The sequence below is a fragment of the Lissotriton helveticus genome, chromosome 7 (genome assembly GCF_964261635.1).
Source record: "Lissotriton helveticus chromosome 7, aLisHel1.1, whole genome shotgun sequence".
Taxonomy (NCBI): domain Eukaryota; kingdom Metazoa; phylum Chordata; class Amphibia; order Caudata; family Salamandridae; genus Lissotriton; species Lissotriton helveticus.
In genome coordinates this window covers 1,237,391,644-1,237,414,686 of record NC_136068.1, presented here as the reverse complement: position 1 = coordinate 1,237,414,686, position 23,043 = coordinate 1,237,391,644, and positions in this window count along the sequence as shown.

The following is a 23,043-nucleotide window of genomic DNA, read 5'->3' as shown; positions in this document are numbered from 1 at the left end:
AAAGGAAATAAACTCTTTGAGATTGGAAAATAAAACCATGAATGAAAAGCTGGAATCCTTAGAAAACCAAGCGAGAAAAAATAACATAAGAATCTTAAATGTCCCGGAGAATCAAGAAGGTAAGGATGTTAAAGCATTTGTAGTGGCACTTTTGATGGAACATTTCCCATGGGCAGATAAAGGAACTCTAGATGAGGATATGCAGAGAGTGCACAGAGATCCTTATGGAAAAAGCAAAGAAAGGAAAACCCCTAGAAAGATCTTAGTCAATTTCAAAACATATATGCTGAAGGATAGGATCTTGGGAGAGGCATTGAAAAAAGGGACGTACAACAAAGATAGTTGGAATTTTAAAATAAGATCAGACATGTCAAAAGCCTCTCAGACCAGACAATGGGAATTGGGAAATCTAATGTCTGAACTGCAGAAACTAGGTGCCACAGTGCAAATGAAATTTCCTCCCTCATTACGGATTATGTGGAGAAATAAAATGCGCAATTTAAGAGAGCCGGAAGAGGTGAAAAACTTGATAGAGCAAATCAGAACTCAAATGCGCGAAGAAGAACCTCTGAGTTAATTGTTCATAAACAAATCATATAGATTACTAGATAAACCTGTAACTTATATCATCCCGTATAAATTCCTGAAATACAAAAAAAAAAAAAAGATATATATATATTACCTACTGGCGGTCGCCAGTAGGTATATATAGTTAGGATTTTTTCTCTATGGGATTTTTGAAAATTCTATGTCTAATAACTTTGCCGTTTGTGGACGGAATTGGCTGCAATTTTCAGGAAAATGGCACATTTTGTTTCTGAGCAGCCTTTGAAAATTTGGGGGGGGTTCGTCAAGGGGGGGCCGAGAAAAAAGGGTGGTCCCAAAACGCGTTTTTCCCATGTTAATTTCCATAGGGCGGTTGGCCTCACTTTTAGCCCGAACGGCTGAATGGATTTGCACGAAACTTGGCAAAATTGTAGGGACTGGTAGCCCGATGTGCCTTTTGTAGGTCTCAATATATGTGCTCCAGTGGATTTTGAGAAATTAACGTTTAAAAAAGATATATATCTGTAAGCGCGGACCGGGCAGCGGCCTAGGACGCGTACTTTTCGCGCAACGGAGCTTTGTGAAGCGAAGCTGATTGGTTCTCCGGCGTCTGTCAACATTCCAAACAGTCCGTAGTGGCCGCAAACAGTCCGTAGTGGCCGCCATCTTGTCTCTCGGTAGGATCGAGAGACAAGAGGAGGCCAAAGCGAAGGGGCAAATGACCATAAGGGGGAATAGTAGATCCTCGCTGACCCCCTAGGTTTGATGTGGAGGTTTTAAAAGGGCCCCGCGGGGCAAAAAAAAAAAATTATAATAATAATCTTACGGCTGAATGGATTTGCACGAAACTTGGCAAAATTGTAGGGACTGGTAGCCCGATGTGCCTTTGCTAGGTCTCAATATATGTGCTTCAGTGGATTTTGAGAAATTAACGTTCAAAAAAAGATATATATCTGTAACAGCGCACCGCTTCGCGTACTTTTCGCGTTACGGAGCTTTGCGAAGCGAAGCTGATTGGCTCTCCGGTGTCTGTAAACATTCCAAACAGTCCGTAGCGGCCGCCATCTTGTCTCTCGGTAGGATCGAGAGACAAGAGGAGGCCAAAGCGAAGGGGCAAATGACCATAAGGGGGCATAGTAGATCCTCGCTGATCCCCTAGGTTTGATGTGGAGGTTTTAAAAGGGCCCCGCGGGGCAAAAAAAATAAATAATAATAATAATCGAACGGCTGAATGGATTTGCACGAAACTTGGTAAAATATTAGGGACTGGTAGCCCGATGTGCCTTTGCTAGGTCTCAATATATGTGCTTCAGTGCATTTTGAGAAATTAACGTTCAAAAACAAGATATATATCTGTAACAGCGCTCCGCTTCGCGGAGATAAAATTATATCTGTATTACCTAGCTGTTGCTAACACCAGTTAGCGACGGCTAGTAGGAGATAGCGACCATCTTGGGCCCCACTTTGCATGTGAGTGATATTTATCACTAATGACATGCAAAGTGGGCATGCCAAGATGTTAGCGACTGGAAACAGTCGCTAACATCGCTATCTCCTATTATCAACTTTTGGAAATATTCGAGATAAGCGCGAATATCTCCAAAAAGTAACAGCTGCCCTGAGCAGTTCTTAGCCATGTTATCCTATGGGAGGTGGATAACATGGCTAAGAGGATTAGCTCGGTAATGCATGAATATCGCTGAGTTTTCAGCGATATTAATGCATTGCGGTCGGTTTTTATCGTATTTGCGATAAACTTTGATAATAGCAAGGTTTATCTGCGATAATTTCTGACGGTAAAAAAATCTTTGCAATGCATCGTTAGGGATAAATATCGCTTAACTTTGGTAATATGCCCCAACGTCTGTTAACGTTCGATTCGAAGGAAATCAGGAAGTGTTGAAAAACATTGTCTGCGCCATCTTGTCTTTTTTCAAATGCCACACTTTTGTCGTGCACGGCAGCCATTTTAGATGCCTTGACCAGACCCACTCTGTGCACGCTGTCGATCCTTAGCATGGCTCCCCACCCTCGCAAGCATCTCCCCCAGGCAGTGGTCACCCCCGCTCTCTGTCTTATGCATGGGTAATAAACCTCCCCCCATCTGCGCTGCTCTTTCCTGAGAATCACACCCTGTGCCCGCCCGACACCTCCCTTTCGCCCTATTCACTACTGCACCCTCTGACACTCCTTTTCCTCTGTGTCCGATTGTCCAGGCTGGTCCTAGGGTATCAGCTAGCCCTGCAGATGTAGTTTATGGCCACAGCTGTAAAGATTCACCCCTCTTCAAAGGAGTTATAGTAGATCAAGGCCCACACTCGATGAGATCCGTCACAGCAGAAGCGTTGCTATTATCTGAAAACCATCCTGTATTGTGATTGGGGAGGGGACCGAGCGTGAAGCGGAAGATTCCAGGGATGACTCTTTGTACATCAAAGTTTTTACAATTATGTGTCACATTAAAAATATATAGCACTCCGACAAAGTAGTAAGATTATAAAACTTTAATAATTTATAAATATATACAAGAAAACAAAAATAGTAATAACATATAAACATTTTTAGGGAAAAACAACGAAGTAGCGGTCGGCTGTGCGAATAGTCCCAACGCAGCACAACGTCCAGATTTCCGGCGTGGGGCGGGTCATCAGTAGCAAACTGTTGTGCGAATAGTTCCAAGGCAGCAGAACGCGCTGAAATCTAGATGACACGAAAGTGATGTCTAGTAAGTTGCCACCCAGCAAATAACGGCGTGGGGCGTCGCAGGGGGTGGGTCTTCAGTAGCAAACTGTTGTGCGAATAGTTCCAAGGCAGCAGAACGATGGCACCAAGGTGATGTCCAGTAAGTTGCCGCACTGGTTTTGGTATCCTACAATGCTGCTCCGAATAACGGCGTGGGGCGCCCCGGGGGAGGCGGCGTGAACGGGCCTCTCCAGGTGGAGTGTCATCTGTTGTAGTGGGGCGCCCCTTTACCGTTTCAGTTGCCATTCCGTCCGTTTTTGGTCCACTGTGTCAAAAGCCGCAATTCAGCTGAGTTGCGCCCACTCTTGCGGTGCAGCGATAGGCGGCTGTCACAGGACTCTCAAAATGGCGGCAGGCTCTTTCCTTTTTGGGCCTGGTCCACTGAAATGGCCCTGGGACACCTTGGAAATCGGACGCTTGCCTGCTAGGTCTTGGACCCCATTCTCGAAAGCGTCCCCTCCGCCTTGAGAATTCATCAAAAGTTTTGGGGGCCCCGACTCCTGCAGGCTTCTGGTGGGGAGCGGCTGCCATGATTGCTCGCGGAATGACTACGACGGAGCTACGAGATGGTGGTGCTCTCATGCTGACGCCAGCTTCAGTCTGAAACATCCAGAAACAAGGTGGGGCTTTCATCGTTTGGAAAAAAAAAAAGTTTTCATCCAATGAAAAGTGTTGTTTTTAGGTCATATGATCAAGCCTTCCATCATTAGGAAACCAAAAGTAAAATGAACCAATGCAAAGTTTTATAAACAAGTCACATGACCTGTTATGCGGCATAGGGTATAAAATGCGGAGAAAATACGTTGGCACGTGAGGCGGCGTCAGTAGCGGACCGATGTGCGAATAGGCCGAAGGCAACACAGCGCGCCAAGATCCGGATGGCACCGAGGTGGTGTCCAGCAAGTTGCAGCACTGGTGTGGCCATCCTACAATGTTGAAAGTCGGCGTGGGGTGCCCCGTTGGCCTGTGAGTTTGCGTCAGTAGCGGACCGATGTGCGAATAGGCCGAAGGCAGCACAACGCGCCAAGATCCGGATGGCACCGAGGTGGTGTCTAGTAAGTTGCCGCACTGGTGTGGCCATCCTACAATGCTGAAAGTCGGCGTGGGGCGCCCTGTTGGCCTGTGAGATGGTGTCAGTAGCGGACTGATGTGCGAATGGGGCCAAAGGCAGCGCAACAATATTTTCTGACTGACACCACAAGGCGCTGAGATGCCAAGATCCGGATGGCACCGAGGTGATGTCTAAGTTGCGGACTGATGTGCGAATGGGGCCAAAGGTAGCGTAACAATATTTTCTGTATGGAAGATACCACTAGGCGTTGAGATGCCAAGATTCGGATGGCACCGAGGTGATGTCTAGCAAGTTGCTGCACTGGTGTGGTCATCCTACAATGCTGAAACTCGGCGTGGGTCGCCCCATTAGCCTGTGAGATGGCGTCAGTAGCGGACCGATGTGCGAATAGGCCGAAGGCAGCACAACGCGCCAAGATCCGGATGTCACAGTGGTGGTTTCATAGTTGAGAGGCACTTCATCTGCAGTGGGGCGCCGAGATCCGGATGGCACCGAGGTGATGTCTAGCAAGTTGCTGTACTGGTGTGGTCATCCTACAATGCTGAAAGTCGGCGTGGGGCGCCCCATTAGCCTGTGAGATGGCGTCAGTAGCGGACTGATGTGCGAATGGGGCCAAAGGCAGCACAACGCGCCAAGATCCGGATGGCACCGAGGTGGTGTCCAGCAACTTGCCGCACTGGTGTGGCCATCCTACAATGCTGCGCCGAAAGTCGGCGTGGGGCGCCCCGTTGGCCTGTGAGTTCGTGTCAGTCAGTGGGGGCTGTTTGAGGATCTGACTGCATTGGAAAGCAATGTGATGCTGTGCGTCGCCCCCAAGATGGAGGTTCCTCGGCTGCAGTGGGGCGCCCCTTGGTGTTTCACTCGCTATGCAGCTGAGTTGCGTGCGCACTTGTGGCGAATAGGCCGAAGGCAGCACAACGCGCCGAGATCTGGATGGCACCGAGGTGGTGTCCAGCAATTTGCCGCACTGGTGTGGCCATCCTACAATGCTGCGCCGAAAGTCGGCGTGGGTGCCCCGTTGGCCTGTGAGGTGGCGTCAGTAGCGGACCGATGTGTGAATAGGCCGGAACCAGCACAAGGCGCCAAGATCCGGATGGCACCGAGGTGGTGTCATAGTTGAGAGTTCTGAGCAGCGCTTGTAACACTGTCTGAAGCTTATTTGCACCTGCTGCAGCTTCACTATTGCCCTGGTGTGGCCTAAGATCGCCCATGACATAGGCGGCCACCTCCCGGGGTCCGGCGGAACTTTTTTCCTTTTCCTTTGTGCATCTTGTCCCACAATCCGTTTGACCTGAAGACACGACCAGGTCCCTGAATGTGTGCAGGGGGACGCTATTGATTGAATCAAAATGGCGGCTTCACACAAAGCTGACTCAAGCGTTGCTGCTGATGCTATACAGAGAAAAACTGGTTTTCAGTTTGTACATTCTTCAGGATTTTTCCATCCAAGGCTGGTTGAGAGTTTGTATAACAATGGCTTCAGATTTTCAACATACTACTCTTCAACATTCTTCCTAAATGTAACAATGTGAGACTCACTAGGAGAACGGTGTAGTGAGGGCCACAAACGGCTGTTTGTCTTTCCTTTCAAAATGCTGCCAACAATATTTTCGGAATGGAAGACAACACAAGGCGCTGAGATTCGGTTGGCACCGAGGTGGTGTCCAGCAAGTTGCCGCACTGGTGTGGCCATCCTACAATGCTGCGCCGAAAGTTGGCGTGGGGTGCCCGAAGGGGGGGGGGAGGTGGCGCAAACGAGCCTCTCCCGCTTCTCCATGTGGAGGCAGTTCATCTGCAGTGGGGCGCCGAGATCCGGATGGCACCGAGGTGGTGTCTAGCAAGTTGCCGCACTGGTGTGGCCATCCTACAATGCTGCGCCGAAAGACGGCGTGGGGTGCCCGAAGGAAGTGTCCTTATCCAGGGCATTATCGCTGTATCATGTCCTCCACTAAAATGGCCCTGGGACACCTTAGAACTCGGACGCTCGATTTTTTTTTCCTTTCCTGTACATGCAAAAAAAGGTAAATGCCCGGTACGTTACACGCTTCATCTGCCACGATGAACTCTCCAGAGGAACCGAAAAAAATATAGTTGTGGTAACTATACCATGCATCGTCATATGGAGAGGTGGCACCAATTAATTATAGTGCTGCATAAAAGAGAGATTTGGAGGAGAACCCCTGACCTGCTAGTACATTCATCAAAGAAGTGGCACTGAGAGCTTCAGAGGCAAGGGAAACGGTCCCAAATATTTAGAAGAACTTTGGAAAGATTAAAATGACATGTTTAGATTGTGGCAAATTAATTTCATGTGGACAGATGAGTGTTACTCTAATAAATACAGCATATGAACATCATCATAGTCGATGGTTGGTAGAGACATTTTGACTATATCCTGGACCTGCCCGTCCTCGCCCAAAATGGCGCCGGAATAAATGGGACTCGTAACTCCTTGTTGTGTACTGGTTGCAGAACCTTGAAATCACGAGATACGTATTCAGTTTTGAAGCACATGGCGGGCGGGGACGAGAATTGATTGAATATTTCGACATCCCTATTGATATTAAGTTCTGATGTGTTATTGATTACTGTACTGTTGAAAGTTCGAATTAACGTCACCCATGGTACTTGCCCGCAAATGTATATCTAGATAATTTTATTGTAACTGGCCCTGTCGTATTTTAATTATAAAATGTACGTCCACCGATTCCGTAACTGTTAGACACCTTAGTTCTTGCAACCTAATGGCCCGCCCGTTACGTTCCTCTACAGTGTAAATGTCTACTCATCACATACGATTACAGTTTGCTCCGTGGCCGGCCCACGTGGTTATAGGCTCGTATTTGTATAATGAAATTTTCACAATAAAGGTTTTTAAAAGAAAACATGGTAGTAGTATATACATTGGTAAAGTTTGTAATAATAGTCACTGTTTTAGAATCATTAAAAGGCAAGTGAAATAAAGCAGACCAATTACATGAAGGGTAAAAGGTATAATACGAAGGAACGCAGTAAAGATAAATGGTCAAGGGCTGTTGTGTTTTCTATTCCTGCAACATAAAGTGATCGATAAGAATCTCATATTCAGGCGTATCGGCGACTAAGACAGCAGGTCGACCCTCTTTTGCTCAACGGCTCCATCATGGGACGAAGAAACGCTCTTTTTCTCGAAAAAAGAATATATTTTACTTGCAGGACAGTTGTAAAATTTCCGGGAAAGTACATTAGCCTGGAACATTATAACATATATTTAAGAAAAAATAATGTTCGGAAGTAATGAAAAGCGTAATTTTTAGGTCATATGACCAAGCCTTTCATCATTACAATAAGAAAAGTAAAATGAACCAATGAAAAGTTTTATTAACAAGTCACATGACTTGTTATGCTTACGTTACGCGCTGCGCGCCCCGGATGACTTCCGGATGCGCTAACGCGGCGCGTCATATGACGCATTACGCGACAACGCAGGTCCAGAATATAGTCAAAATGTCTCCACCAACCAGCGGTCGGAACACAACCCCTTTCAGCAGGCTAAATAGTTCTGTTAAATGAGAACAGAAGGGACAGGCAACAAGAACCATCAGTGAAAGAGGGGAGGGCTAGTTCTTCTCTACCGGGTTACATTGGGGCGCTACCGGAACTGATCGAATTGGTAGTCTACAGTGTTTCTGGATGTTTCAGACTGAAGCTGGGGTTAGCATGAGAGCAGCATCATTTCGTAGCTCCGTCGTGGCCATTCCGCAACCAATCATGGCAGCCGCTCTTTATCGTTATTTTGGGCGGGGTGGGTGGCGGAGCCGAGCTGTTTTGCAGCCATCATTGTGTGGAGTTCAGTTCATCTCACTAGTTTTGTATTTGTCATGAGGGGTTGTTCCTAATGTTTCTATTTTAGCGAGGTCAAAAAGAGATCCCATTAGTGGCCTACTGATTTTGCTCGATTCCTTTTCTTTTTTTTTACACGATTTTTCGTTATCTGCAAAGACTAAACAGAGTATTGCGACTCTGTGTTTGTTTGTAAATAGAGAATGAACCAAAGAGAACTAATTCTAAAACAGTAAATACTTGGATAACAATCAATCAAATGGAGAGAGAAGCAGGCACGACGGATTACAACGGGGGGCAAAGGCCTGCGTTAACTACCTTTCACTATCTGCAAAGAGAGAGTACTCCTAATAGAAATGAGGGGGGGGGCACCATTCAAAGCAGATCAGTGTGCATAAACACGAAAATGTTTTCACTTACCACGTACTTGACATTCGACAGCTTATGATATTTGCTATTAAAAAACCATTGAAATTCACTGAAAAAACCATAGGTTATAGACCATATATAGTTAGGAATTAGCATTTACAAAACCTTGAAAATTCACTGAAAAAACCATAGGTTATAGACCATATATAGTTAGGAATTAGCATTTAAAAAACCTTATTTTACTCACACAAAACCATTGAAATTCCATATATAGTTAGTTGCACTAACTATATATTGCGCACCCGCAATCCACTGCTGATCATGTCACATATTACATCATTCATGACATGGTCAGTGACATCACTGATGACATCACTGATGACATCTCAAATGACATCACTGATGACATCTCACTTGACATCAATGATCACATCACTGATGATATCATTCATGTGATAATACAATGCATCTCCTCACACTCTAATATAACCTCCGTTACACCCAGTGTTAAATACAGAGTATAATTTTTGAAACCATTGACACACCAATACTAGTTACTACATACGCACTCACTGATTCCTATGTCTACACACACATTCACTCATACAATCATTCATACATACAATCACTCATCTTGACAACACTATCATATGCACTCATACACCTATACAGACACTCACACTCTGCCACTCATCCATGGAGTTACTCACACACCTAGTCAGTCCTGAAAAGAATCAATCACACTTCCATTTTCTCATCTATACAGTTAAACACAGAACACCTTACATTTTTTAAACATATACTAACACATACTTACTCTCTTATAGAATCACTGATACAAGTACACATTGATCTGCACAGAGTCACACACCTCCCAGCCAGCCATACACACACTCAGTCTCCCATACAAATACTTGTGCAACCAATCAATAACCCATATAGCTACTTATATAGCTACTGATCAACACATGAAGCAGCTTGCACAACAACAGACATACTGATGCACACTTTCAGACAGTTTAGTCACTAACCCGTGCATTCAGTAAGACGCATTTAATCACTCACTCATACAGTCAATCACGCACCTACTAAAACCTTCATTCAGACACTTATACATCCACTCATTCTTCAATATGTAAAACATATTTAAACTTTACAGAAACACATAATCACTGGATGTTGTCATCAGTGATGTCATCAGTGATGTCACTGACCATGTCATGAATGATGTAATATGTGACATGATCAGCAGTGGATTGCGGGTGCGCAATATATAGTTAGTGCAACTAACTATATATGGAATTTCAATGGTTTTGTGTGAGTAAAATAAGGTTTTTTAAATGCTAATTCCTAACTATATATGGTCTATAACCTATGGTTTTTTCAGTGAATTTTCAAGGTTTTGTAAATGCTAATTCCTAACTATATATGGTCTATAACCTATGGTTTTTTCAGTGAATATATATATATATATAACGAGAGTATAAGGAGAAACAGATTTAATCTACACTTAAGGACAAAAACATAGAAATAATATGAAGGAGCTTTAAACCAACCAACTAATTTCATTCTTTTAACTGTACATAGATAAAAATCACGGGGATGGGATCGGGAAGCCAAAAGGGTTATGAAGATAACCGAAGGAGAAGAAGATGGAGGCTTCCCCGGGGAGGGTGACTTTAAAGCACGATTTAGAAAGTATAAAACTACACAAAAAAGGGTGGGGAGCAAAATAGGGAAAAAAACCCAAAAAATTCCTCATCTGCGAATATTCAGAATACTAAAACAACTACGAGTGAAACATAAATCTCAACAATTGAACAGAATAAATGGGGAGTGCATGTAGAGATGTAAAAATCCTTTCCTGGAATGTGAATGGGCTGAGAACAAAAAGCAGAAGGAATAAAATCCTAGAGTATATCAGAACTGGGAAAAGCGAGATTATAATATTACAAGAAACTCACCTCTTAAAAGAAGAATGGGATCATATAATTAAGAACTTATGGTGGGTAGACACCTTAATATGCACAACACAACAATGTAATATTAAAGGAATAGCGATAATCTTTAAAAAGTCCTTAAAAGCTACTATAACCGGATCAGAAGTAGATAGTAAAGGAAGATGGGCCACAGCTAATGTTAGAATAGGAAATTCTCCCATTACTATTGCAGGGTATTATGGTCCGAACTTGGATGACCCTGATCCACTGCGAAAATTGTATTCACAACTATTACTAACCACCTCTCCCATAATATTGGGAGGTGATTTTAACCTAGTAATGGACCTAAAACTTGACAGATCACCACCGGGTAGACATACTAATTTAAAGAAGATGAGACAATGGATTATGACTTATAAAAGGGATCTTAATCTGGTAGACATTTGGAAAAACAAAGGAGAAAAATCACACCCGTTTACTCTACACAACAAAAAACTGGGACACAAATCAAGGATAGACTTCTTCTTGGTTAGTAATGGGCTATCAAAGAAAGTGAAAAGAGTATCTCACCTACCAGCTCACCTCTCAGACCACTCAGCAGTACAACTAGAATTACAAATCATAGAAAACATAACGGAAAGGAGATTCACAGTTGAAAGAGCTTTGCTGGAAGACGAAGAAATTATAAAGGAGCTGGAAACGGAGACAAATATCTTCTTTGAGTTAAATGCGTCAGGTACCACAGAACAAATAACCTGGGATACTTATAAAGCCGTCATAAGGGGTAAACTTTTGAGCTTAGGGGCACACAAAAACAAACAAGTAAAACAAGAGATTTTAGACCTAGAATCAGAGATCAGCTCCTTAGACATCGCTATACTTACAGAACAAGAGGAGGAAAAGAAACAAGATCTTCTCAGTAAAAGACAGACACAAAAAGATAAAATTGATCTAATCTTGGAAGAGAGGTTACAGACAAAATGGGACTCGAGCAAACTGGCGAAACATGAGTTTGGTGAAGGTTGCGGAAAATGGTTGGCATGGAAGCTTAAATCAGATCTAGCTAAAAATAAAGTGGAAAGTATTATCCCAGATGATCAAACAACTTCAACCTCTGATGAAAACACTATCAAGCATGAATTCTGGAATTTTTTTAAAGATCTATATACGAAAGATATAAATCCCTCGGATCAAATGATTAATTCTTACTTGAAAGATGCAGCACTTCTAAAACTTGAAGAGAATGAAAGAGAGGCTCTGGATAAAGAAGTTCAAGAAGAAGAAGTGGCAGATGCCATCAAAAGTCTGAAAAAGGGAAAAGCCGCAGGGCCGGATGCCTTACCAAACGAATTGTATATGAAATTGAAAAACTCTTTACTCCCTCATATAACTAAACTAATTAACCGAATTTTAACACAACAGAAAACCATACCAGACTCCTGGAACGATGCCATAATCACAATCATTTTGAAACCCGGCAAAAACCCTCTTAAATGTGATTCATACCGTCCAATATCATTATTAAACACGGACTATAAAATATTTACCAAAATAATGGCAGCTCGACTAGGGAGAGTACTATCAAAATTACTACATCAAGATCAAAAAGGTTTCATTAAAGGAAGATATCTACATGAAGTAACACAAGAGCTCCTAACCGCAATAGATATCGCAACAAGTGAGAAAACTCCTCTTACCATACTTGCTGTTGATGCCGCAAAGGCTTTTGACAGGGTCAACTGGGCCTTCCTTGAGAAGGTTATGGTCAAGAACAATTTCGGACCTCACTTCATCAGTATGGTAAACCAGATATATAAAGATCCAAGATCAAAGGTCCTAATTAATGGTAGCCTAACAGAAAATATAAAGATAACCAGAGGAACGAGACAGGGTTGTCCACTCTCCCCTTTACTATTCAATTTATATATCGAACCACTGGCAAATAAGCTAAGAAACAACAATAAAATTACCCCATTCAAACATGGCACATGGGAGAAAAAAATCGCTCTTTATGCGGACGACTTAATGATCTTTACCGAGGATTATCCAAAAGCCAAGGCAAGTATCGAGAAAACTTTAAAGACATTCGGAAAAATCTCAGGATACCTGGTGAATCAGACGAAGACAGAGGTCATGACATGGAACACGACCTTTCAAAGCAATTTTTATAAAAAACGAAATAAGGTACTTAGGAATTTTAATAAATCATGATATAGCGAAGATTGCAAACAGAAACTTAAATAAAGTTGCCGGAGAGGTAAGGAAATTACTTGAGACATGGACCTCTCTACCGTTGAGTTTGATTGGGAGATCGAATATAATCAAGATGACTGTCTTACCAAAGTTCACCTTCTTATTTAACGCGATACCGATGGAATTTGGAAAGACTGAACTAGCTTGAGCACAGAGAAGCATAACGAGCTTTATATGGGCAGCAAAAGGATCAAGGATTGCATGGAAAAAGATCAGGAGGAGCAAGAAAGATGGTGGGTTGGCCAGCCCAGACTTGGTGGAGTACTGCAGAGCTTTTCAATTTAAAAATACTAAAGTATTACTAAAAAGCCATGAATACTACCCTGCCTATTTTAAAGTAATCACAAAATCAGAGGATCATGCGTTGTTCAAGTTCGGACACCCCAAATACTTCAAAAAAATAAAGCTCAAGATATTAAGGGATGCTGCAAGGATGTGGACACAAATTAGAGGCATTCTACAAATATCGTACTATAGCAAATGGGCTCCTATCTGGGAATCTCCGGGAACCCCAGAATGCTTAAAAGACACTCTTGCACTGGCATTAAAAAGAGCAGACATCAAATATTGGGGACAAATACTAAATGGTCCAAACTTAAAAACATGGTCAGAACTGCAAGAAATGACTAACAATACTCTATCTAAATTTAAATATTATCAGATGCTAAGCTGGTCCAGAACATTGCCCAATATAAACGGTAATGAAAAACTGGAAGATGACATGATCAAAACAATGCGATTACCAAAAGAAGTAGCAAAGTGGTACTGGGCTCTGATAATGCCCAATGATGTCAACGTCAACATGGAAACCCAAATATGGGGGAAAGACATTGTAATTTTGGATTTGGACCTAATTTGGGAAAAATCAGTAGATAAATGCTGGTCCAACCTGAAATCCGCGGCTCTGAAGAGAAATCATTTTTATACAATCCATAGGGCGTACTGGACACCAAAAAAACTCTCCAAATTTAAAAATGCAGGAATAAAGAAATGCCCTAAATGTGGAGAGGAAAAATCAGATGACATCCACATGTTTAAAAACTGCCCTCAATTGAAAGAGTTTTGGGATCAAGTCGGTAAGACCCTGAGCACTATCCTGTCCAAACAACTAACTGTGAGTATTACTCTTATTCTTTTTGGGATATTAGACTCAGGTAATGAAGGGGGGCTTACTAAGGAACAGGAGAATCTCCTCTTTGTGTTAATAGTTCTTGCAAGGAGAGAGATTTGTATCAAGTGGATAGGACCCTCTTGCCCAACTCACGCAGAATGGCTAAACTCGGCAATAAGAATCAACAAACTTGATAAGTTTAGAATTGTAAGCAAAAGATTTAAGTTTTGGGATAGTTTTGAAACCTTCTTAAACCCCAATTAAATATCAAACTTAAGTCCTATGATTAATGCGATATATCTTCTGGTGGACAAGTATGGGACTTGTCAAGGTGGCTAGCCCCCCTCGATCTAAGCCAGAAGATTTGATATGTAACGAGTAAAGGAAACTCCTCAAACAAACAAGAGGTCAATACTCCCCAGCCAAGAGAGACCAAGGGGCAGTGCCGGAAAAGAGCAAAGAGGCAGACACCTTATTAGAACATTGGAATGTGGAGCACTCCATTGAAGACAACGGAGTGCTCCAAGCTTCGATGTCCCGGTAAAGGTCGGTAAAGGTTTTCGTAGCTGGGCTCTACCGGCTACTAAAGTCCCGCTCCCTTGTTGTCCCATTAACACTGGAGCGTGCCTTTAGTAGCCTGTATAGCCCGCTAGGGTGGGCTATAAGGCTATAGTAGAAGATAAGCTTTGTAAATGTGTGTAACCAGGAGATGTTAAGTATCTGTAAACAGTAAATACTGTCCGCCTTAAGGCAAAACGTAACTGTTAAATGCATTAGGTTTTGCCTATGTGATTAATCAGCTATTTTTTGTTGTAAGTTGTAGTTTGGTGAGCAGGCGTGCAATATAAGTTACTGAAAGTTTGTTAAAACCTTGTGATTACAATTACAATAGCCTAATAAAAATAAATGGCAGTGAGCACGCTGACATATAAATCACTGTGTTTAATAAGAAAAAGGTAAATGGTTAAAGGCTTCAAAAGTATTGCATAGATGCTAGAAAGAACATGGACGGTGAGGTGGAGAGGAGAGACTAAGAGCAACATGAGTTAGAAAAGTGAGAGGTAAAGGGGAGAGAGACAGTGGCGCGGAAGGCAAGGGAAGATGCAGGAGAGAGTGGAACTGCTGAGGGCAGTGAAACTACGGAGCTTAATATGGGTTCAGGGAGAGGAATATAGAGCCAAACTTATGTCTATCAAGTGCATTAACCACCAGAGTTATTGTGCCGATGTCAGTGTCCCAGAAAAAATCTGGGTGCACCAAGATCTTTGCAGGCTGCTGCTATCCCACCTCAGCCTAACACACAAATGGTGCCCCGTCAAGCTTATGTCAGCACCGGTACCACCACCTTAAAGCTAGCATTGCATGGACTATCTCCTTTTCTTCTTCATAGTGGACTATGTCCACCAACCTCAAGAACTGGAAATAATGTATCCCCATGAAAATTATATGGATGAAAATACTAATATTATGAGGGTATACATGACAAAGAGGAACTGCCCATTTGTGTTAAGGACAAAATAGGACTAAGTAGATGTGCAACATTAATGTGAAATCTCATTATGCAAATATATTGTTGTTTATCTGACCACTGTGAACTATAATTAGTGACATTTGCCCCTTTTATGTTGTGAATGTGCAGCGTACTGACCTAGCTGTATTAAGCAGACATCTGGGGTAGCGCATTTTCTCTCCCAAAAAATTACTGTACCCTGCGACCTTCCACAAAACAGCCACGTTTCTAGTTTCTAAACGTGGAAACTAGCACACATTGTCAGTTATAAAAATACACTTTTTTAGGTTGAGCCTAGGCAGCGCTATATTCGAGTATGCATTTGTAGCTCCACCCACTCTCCCCCATATTTTTCATTGCCTTGTGTCATTGCCCTTGTAAATTCTGGCTTCTTATTCAGTAAGAGGCTTGTTAGTCCCTCCTAAGTACCACCTTGTCTTCATTTCTAAGCTCCCATGGAGACTGGCTCTTTCATTTCTGTTGTTACGCGGTATGCCTTATTTATGTAAGCACTATTTTCTTTTGTAGTGTAGTTCCTATTATCCCAATAGGCTCTGCGCATTGGAATAATATCTTCAATAGTATAGACGTAGGACAGAGGTTAACTAGGTCTTCTACTGACGATATTAGACTTAAGTTTTGTGTGCCAGCTAGCTCAGAGTTCACTAGAAACTTTCTCGAATAGGCGAGGAGGAGTTTAACCTCCCTGAATAGACAAGAAGGGATTTAGTTTCTGACAACCATAGAACATGACAACTTTGCTCTCCTTAATCAAGAGTATATCTCCAGAGTCGTGTGAAAACAAAAGACAACTATTTTACTCAGTCAGTACGTGCATACTTAGTTCCACCAGATTGTAGAGAAAGAAGAGATGGGCGTGTTCAATAAATGGTATTATTTATTGATCAGTCTCTTTTTCTCATACAAGAGAAATGAATCGCTACAGTAGCAATACTTAAGGTTAAGTAAAGTGCATACAGTAAAAGCAGGATTATAAAATAATACTGTAAAAGCATTGATATGGTTTCTTAGCCATATGATACTTTAAAATGGATAAAAGATATACATACATATATCCATTGACTAATCGTACTCAACTGGTGCTTCTAACTACGCCTACCCCGGTGTACCTGACCTAAGCCTAATACGTGGGAGGGAGTAAGTAAGTAGCAGTTTAAGTTAAGTTTGTTTTGCCAAGAATCTGACTCAAGAATTCTCTGTAAGGGGTTAGTCAGTTCAGTACCTGGGATTTAGAAGGTAGGAGGGCTGGTATCTCTGTCTCAGAACTCGGTATCCCAATCACCCGCAAGGGCAAGTTGGAAACGCTGGAAGCTGGATTTCTCGGCAGGAGAAAAGGCAGCGTCTCTCTCAGCGCGTCAGGAGGGAGGGGCAGCGTCCGTGGGCTTCCTGCATCAGCTGGGCTCTCCGGCAAGTAGTCACTGCTCCAAGCTCATCACCAGCGTGTCGTTGCTTAGGGCAGCGTCGGTATATTTATACCTGAAAGGTGCCGGGTTTGACGTAAGGATGGACATAAGACGTCAATAAAAGATGTAATTAAGAACTGGTCGTTCTTACATTCTTTACAGGAGTTCTCGAACGAAATCAAAACAATAGCAGTGGGGATTTCCCAGGTTTGCTGGAGGCTTGGTTTGTTTAGAGAACTCGGTGTGCTTTCTAGGGGGCTGGAGGAATAGTGCTTGCTTAATGTGACAGCATGCGCTATGACTAATTTATGAAACGGGTTTCTGTGCCGTTGTATGGATATTAGTGATTAATAACCGGACAAGGGTCAGAAATTGGAGTATCGATACAGGTCCCTAGATAAACATACTACACCCACTCCATGAATTCATGTCCATATTTACTAACCTAATCAATAGTAAACATAACTAATAGTGCATGTGTATACCGAATCACCCCAAAATACATTCTTTGTATTTGAAAATAGGCATATTCGAAATACACGAAAATGAGTATAGGTACTGTATGCATTCAAGCAGTGTAATCATTCAAAAAAGATGCACAATTTATATCAACATGAATGATTTGCGAAATTACACATGAAATGGCTCTTAATACAGAAAAAAGGTGTGAGACCATCTCATCACATATAAATACAATTACTTGTACATAAGCTAGAGGTTGAGGTGACATATTGTCTCTAGAGTTCCTAAAAATAGAAGCTCTGTTCTCTAAGAATAGTTCTACTTTAAGCAGAAGATAAGTGCCAAAAGGTAAATATTTTGGATTTGGGAAAAAGTTTTCGTTTTTCAGTGAAGAAGGAAAAAAATTGTCAGTAGCTTTGTTTTTAAAGCCGAAGGCCAAATTCAGAGTTCAGGGAACGCTGTGTGCAATCTTGCTTAAAGTCATTCTCTCTGTTCTGGTGAAAACATCATTTCAGACAGACTCTCGAAAAAACAGTCTACCGCTTCTGGTGAAAGTTCGACCAAGTTGGAAAATGTCGCTACCATGCAGTCATGCGCATGTTCGCTTTCAGTGATGTTTAGACCAGTACTGCTTACAGAAGGTCGTACCTGGTTGATGCTGCTCTCATCCTGTACTTCACTACCCTTCAATCGTAGTGGTGAAGTCTCCACGAATGCCGTCATCAGGATAGGTAGCCACTGGGGACAGCACAATGCATGAGCCTTTACTGGACCCAACAAAGTATCTGCATCCAATGGTACTTCTGATTGTAGTGTAAGACGGGTGTCCAACACGCATTCTTCGCCGCATAGCATGCATCTTAATACAGGTAAGACACAATTCTGCCATATGGGTCTGAACGAAAGATACCAGGTCATATTTAGATCTCTTAGCCGGGCTAATCCAAGGACTTTAGTTATGCGGTCCCGGAAGCGTATAGCTAGGATCGTTTCTTCCATTGTTGCTGGAGTCTTGTCTGTGACATGGCTTGCCATAACGAAGCAAGAGTAGCAAAAATAGGATGCCTGCTACGAGTCCCAACAGGAGAGGAAGTCCGTCAAAGATGGAATGGACAAAATTTGGAAAAATACCCATGACTGCTTTGAATGGGGTTAACAGTACCGAAAAAACGGTCTTAAATACACTCGCGTTACCATTTGTATCAGAAATATTTAATATTTCGCCTAGCATTTCTGCGAAGTGTAGGGGGCAATTTGATGATAACAATGCATGTATCTCTCCCGTTGTCCTTGCAACTTGGAGATCATACGTTTCTTTTGATGACGTCAAGTGAACTGACGTCTGTAGGAGCACAGTCTTCATTCTGCTTAAAGTATCAATTCGAATAGAAGAGATATTCAAACTGGGCCAAATTTTTCCCTCCCTGTCTGGAGTGTCATTCGGAAACAATACTCGCTCACAGCAAATGACCATGGTAGTCACGCTTACTAGATAAGGTTTTCCTGGAAGCAAGCCACAACATCTGTGATCTACAATTAGAATGTAACTCCCGTTAGAAAGTCTTCTAAAGATTGGTTCTATTTTTGTTGCAGGTGTGCCGAGCTGGTGACATGAAAGGTTATTTGAAGTCCCCTCACAGGCCCCATGTAAACATATACCCTGACACAGAAGTATACCACTTAGTGATTTTTCACAATTGTTACCACTAAGAAATACACTCTGTCCTGTATTACTATAACATGTGTGTGTATAAGGCAAGTTCCATGTTGACTTAATGTATCCTTTACCCAACCTTTCATACTGGCCTGCTTGTATATATTTCTGGCAGTATCGAAATTGGAAAGTCGTTATCGGAATAGTTATGATTCCATGTATTATCCATTCAGTGACAGGTCGTTCTGACATTGTCAATGGTAATCTCTCAAGTTTTTCAATGCTCAGAATTGTATACTCTGCACCCTTTTGTGCCAAGCTGATTTGTGTATCAGTAAGGTTAAAGATAGTGAATAGTGACGTTGTGTTGATTAAACGCCAAGGCACGTAGCCTGAACGCAGATTTTGTAACGTCCAGCCAAGCTGTACAATAGAACGCAATTGGGACTGACCGTGTTGTAACATCAGTAAGTCTTGTTCTATTAGATCGATTGCAGATGATACAATACTGTCCAGTGGATATATTCTGGAAGACAGAGTCATTAACCCATTGTCCACAACAGAAAGCGATTTTTCCAAATTAACACGGTCAATTTCCCGTATTTTCTCTGCTGTTTCAATTTGAGTTACTTTCCAAGCTTCGTTGTAAGCTGCATATATAGAGGCCGCTATGAAACGTTTTTGACGCTGTTTGCGTGGTCCCATAATGAAATCACGCAAGTCAGCACCTTCTTTAAGTAAAGTCAAGTGTTGCTTAATTTCTGCCAGTGTGGATGTTCGTAGCCATTCGAGGCAGAGTTTCCCTACACTGTATGTAGTTATAATCCCTGGATGTTGTCTCTGGGAGTATCTAGGGTCTTGCCTGGTTATTGTGAACCCCTGTTTTTTGTTCAGGAATCTATCTTGACAGTTATTTGTGTCTGTGGGCCAGATCAACCAATGTTTTTCCAATCAGGATGTGTTTTGTTTTGGTTTAAAATATGGGATACGTCTATCTCAACATCTGTAGTGCTATTACTGTCGGGTGTTGGTTTTTGAATAGACGGTTTGTTTAAGTCTTTAATTTTGGCTAGGCCAAGACAGGTTGTCCGTTGAATTGTATCATTCAAAAATATAATTTGTTCTGGGATCATGCAGGCTCTAAATAATGATTCTATACCTTGCACTTGCCAATCTTTTGTACCCCAGATCGTTTTTGTTTCAATATTATTGTTCCAGAAATCAAAACCAAATGTTTTCATTTTTTCAAAAAATTTCTCTGAATAGATTAATTTTGTGTTTGTAAGCATGTTTTTTATTCCTGTCTTATTTAACAGTCTAAAATAAAACGTTTCTGCATCACTTGTGTTAAACCCTGAGAAGTATGAAAATGTATCATAAAATGTTTTTGAACTTCCTTTTGGTGGAGTTGCACAATGTTCCCATTGGTTATAATTAAAAACATTTCTAGTTTGAGCTGATTTATGCAGATAATGGTTACAATAGTGGTTATAACAATACATCTGGTCATAATTAGATGAACCTTGTAAATAATCATGTCCTGTAAATTTAGCTGACATCACTAGATCTGACATCATATCATTAATACTGTCAAAGTCCCAATCATCAGCGAATGTGCTTGGTTTTACAAAGTCACTCAATGAAATCTTGAATTGATGAGGATACTTCAGGAGCTCGACCGGACCATAGATTTCGTAATCAGTTTTGTCCCATGCTACCCCACCGGGTATAGGATTGGCTGTGAAGTTTACTGAAGAAAGTTCTCTTTTCTCGATGTGTGTAGACTTGTGTGGTTTCAGGACCAAGTTGATATTCTGACTTGCTGTGTCCATTGTAACATATTTTCCCTCAATGAAATGTCCCAAGCATAGTACCATGATGAGCCAAAGTATGAGGATGAATACTCCTAGTGCCACCCAAAGTTCAATCCATGGAGAAATCAGATAGGTTTCTTTTAGTTGATGAAAGAGTTCCTTTGTTTTGTTTTTAACGGTTTTTGTTGTTGGTTCTTCCTCAGGTTCACTCGGATCCTCAGAAAAATCATCGAAGTTGATGAAGTAGCCTGATGCTGTTTTGTCAATTGTTTCAATTGCTTCTGGATTCTTTTTTGCTTTTTGAATTTTCTTTGTTTCATTAGCATAGTCTGTGGTTACATCATTGTAGACTGGTGTTTCTTGATGTAAGTTTTTGATTTGTGTTTCATGAGGTTTAAGATCCATGGCTTTGTTGCATAGTCCTTGTTGATTCACTGTAGGTTTATCAATTGTGATTAGTCTCTCAGTTTGAACCTCTGTATTTGTAGCAAACTTTGGTGTTCTACTACTTCTTGGGAGTCCACTTGGCCTACTACTTATTATCGGCCACATGATTGTGGTTTAACCAGGTCGATGGATACAACTCGGTTCTCCTTTTTACCAGCAAGGGACGGTAATACCACTGATCTTGTCCCATTGACAGACAAGACAGGTACTGCTTTTCTGTAAGAAGGCCCAATTCCTTCTTTACCGCAATCTTCTCTCTGACCAGATCCCCGATTTTTGGAATTCAGACAGGCCTTGCTGGGACAGGTGGTTTCTCTTCAGTGGCTGTTGGCTGTTGCTTCAACTTTATGTTGCTTAGGTCTTTTCTTTTTTCGTTTAAGTCCTGTAAAATAGCCAAACGATCTTTGATATCAAAGCATTTTTCTTTAACCACTGAAGTTTGACTATCGAGGTCCTGGATTAACATTCTAGTCCCAAACAATAGTTCGTACGGACTGAGACCTCTCAGAGAATTTCTTGGCAGATTATTAAGACTACGTTGGACACTTATTAAATGTTTGACCCACCCAGCTCCCGAACCTAATACCTTTGCCGTTACAGATTGCTCTATGCCTTGGTTTTTTCTTTACACCATCCCGTTTCCCTGAGGAAGGAAGTGATAAGAGTCCCGCAATGCAATGCCCATGCTGGCCATACACCCCCCATAAGCTCGAGAGCTAAAAGCAGGGCAATGGTCAGAATGTAGCATGCCCCATGCGTATATGCCATTATAGACTCGCAAATCTTTTTATAACAGTTCAGACGTCAGCCGAGAGCTGGGGTCTACATTTTAAGTGACGGTAGTCTCAAACAATATACATTGGGATGCATGTTTCTTGTTTAATCATGCGAATAGATCGCTTTATGCTTTCTATTATGTGTTCTGGCACTACCTCAGTCGGTTCGCCACTGCGATCTCTGTTGCAGTTTTCACAATTTTTTGCAAATTTGTGATTATCGACGCTCACCCCAGGCCACCAGTATTCTGATTTTAATTCTGTTAAAGATTCTTTGATTGTCTGATGCCTTAAACCTAATCCCATATGTGCTTCTTGTATTAAGAAGCCTCTCCTGTTCCTGTTTGGAATTACCCTATCCCCCACTCCAGGGATTTGAGCAAAAGGAACGGAGTTCGCATCGATTATGTATGTATAATTGAGTGGATAGTTGATGGGTAGCGCTGAGCAGTCGCCTTTTGATGACATTTTCACCGCCAGCATTGTTTCCCCGTCAATGTATTTTCCTGAACGCTTTTTTGTAGCTATGGGAGCCGATTTAGTTGCTTCCGCTGTGGCAGTCTCAGCCAATAAATTCCCTGCAGCGTCAACGCCATCACGCTGATGGCTCAGTGTATGTATCACGTGAGCCTTTTGTAGTTCTTTCTGTAAAAGAACTACTTGTTCCCAAAGCGATTTTTGCTTTATTGTGGCACCTGTGTCATCTTTGTAACCGTTTCGAACCCATTTCTGCAAGTCTTCGTTGTATGATTTGACGCAGGAATGTGAATCGCACACTATCAGTGTCGGGAATTCGCGATCGGCAATATCGAGCGCCATTTTTAAAGCTATTAATTCAGTTTGATGACCTGAATAGTCTTTTACAGATTGTGACATCGTTACTAGTGGCATCAAATTACGTCCGCGCCACCGGCATTTGACAACCTCGTATGTAGCGTTGTAGGCTTGTTTTCCCCAAACTGAGGGTTCTGCATAACTGTCTGTGTATATTACGCAGGCGTAAAGTTGTATGGGCAGAATGTCGCTAGGCAGAGGGTATTCTCTTTCATATTCTAGATTTTTAAATTTTTTCATTTCCAGGTCAAAATAGTATTTCACTCT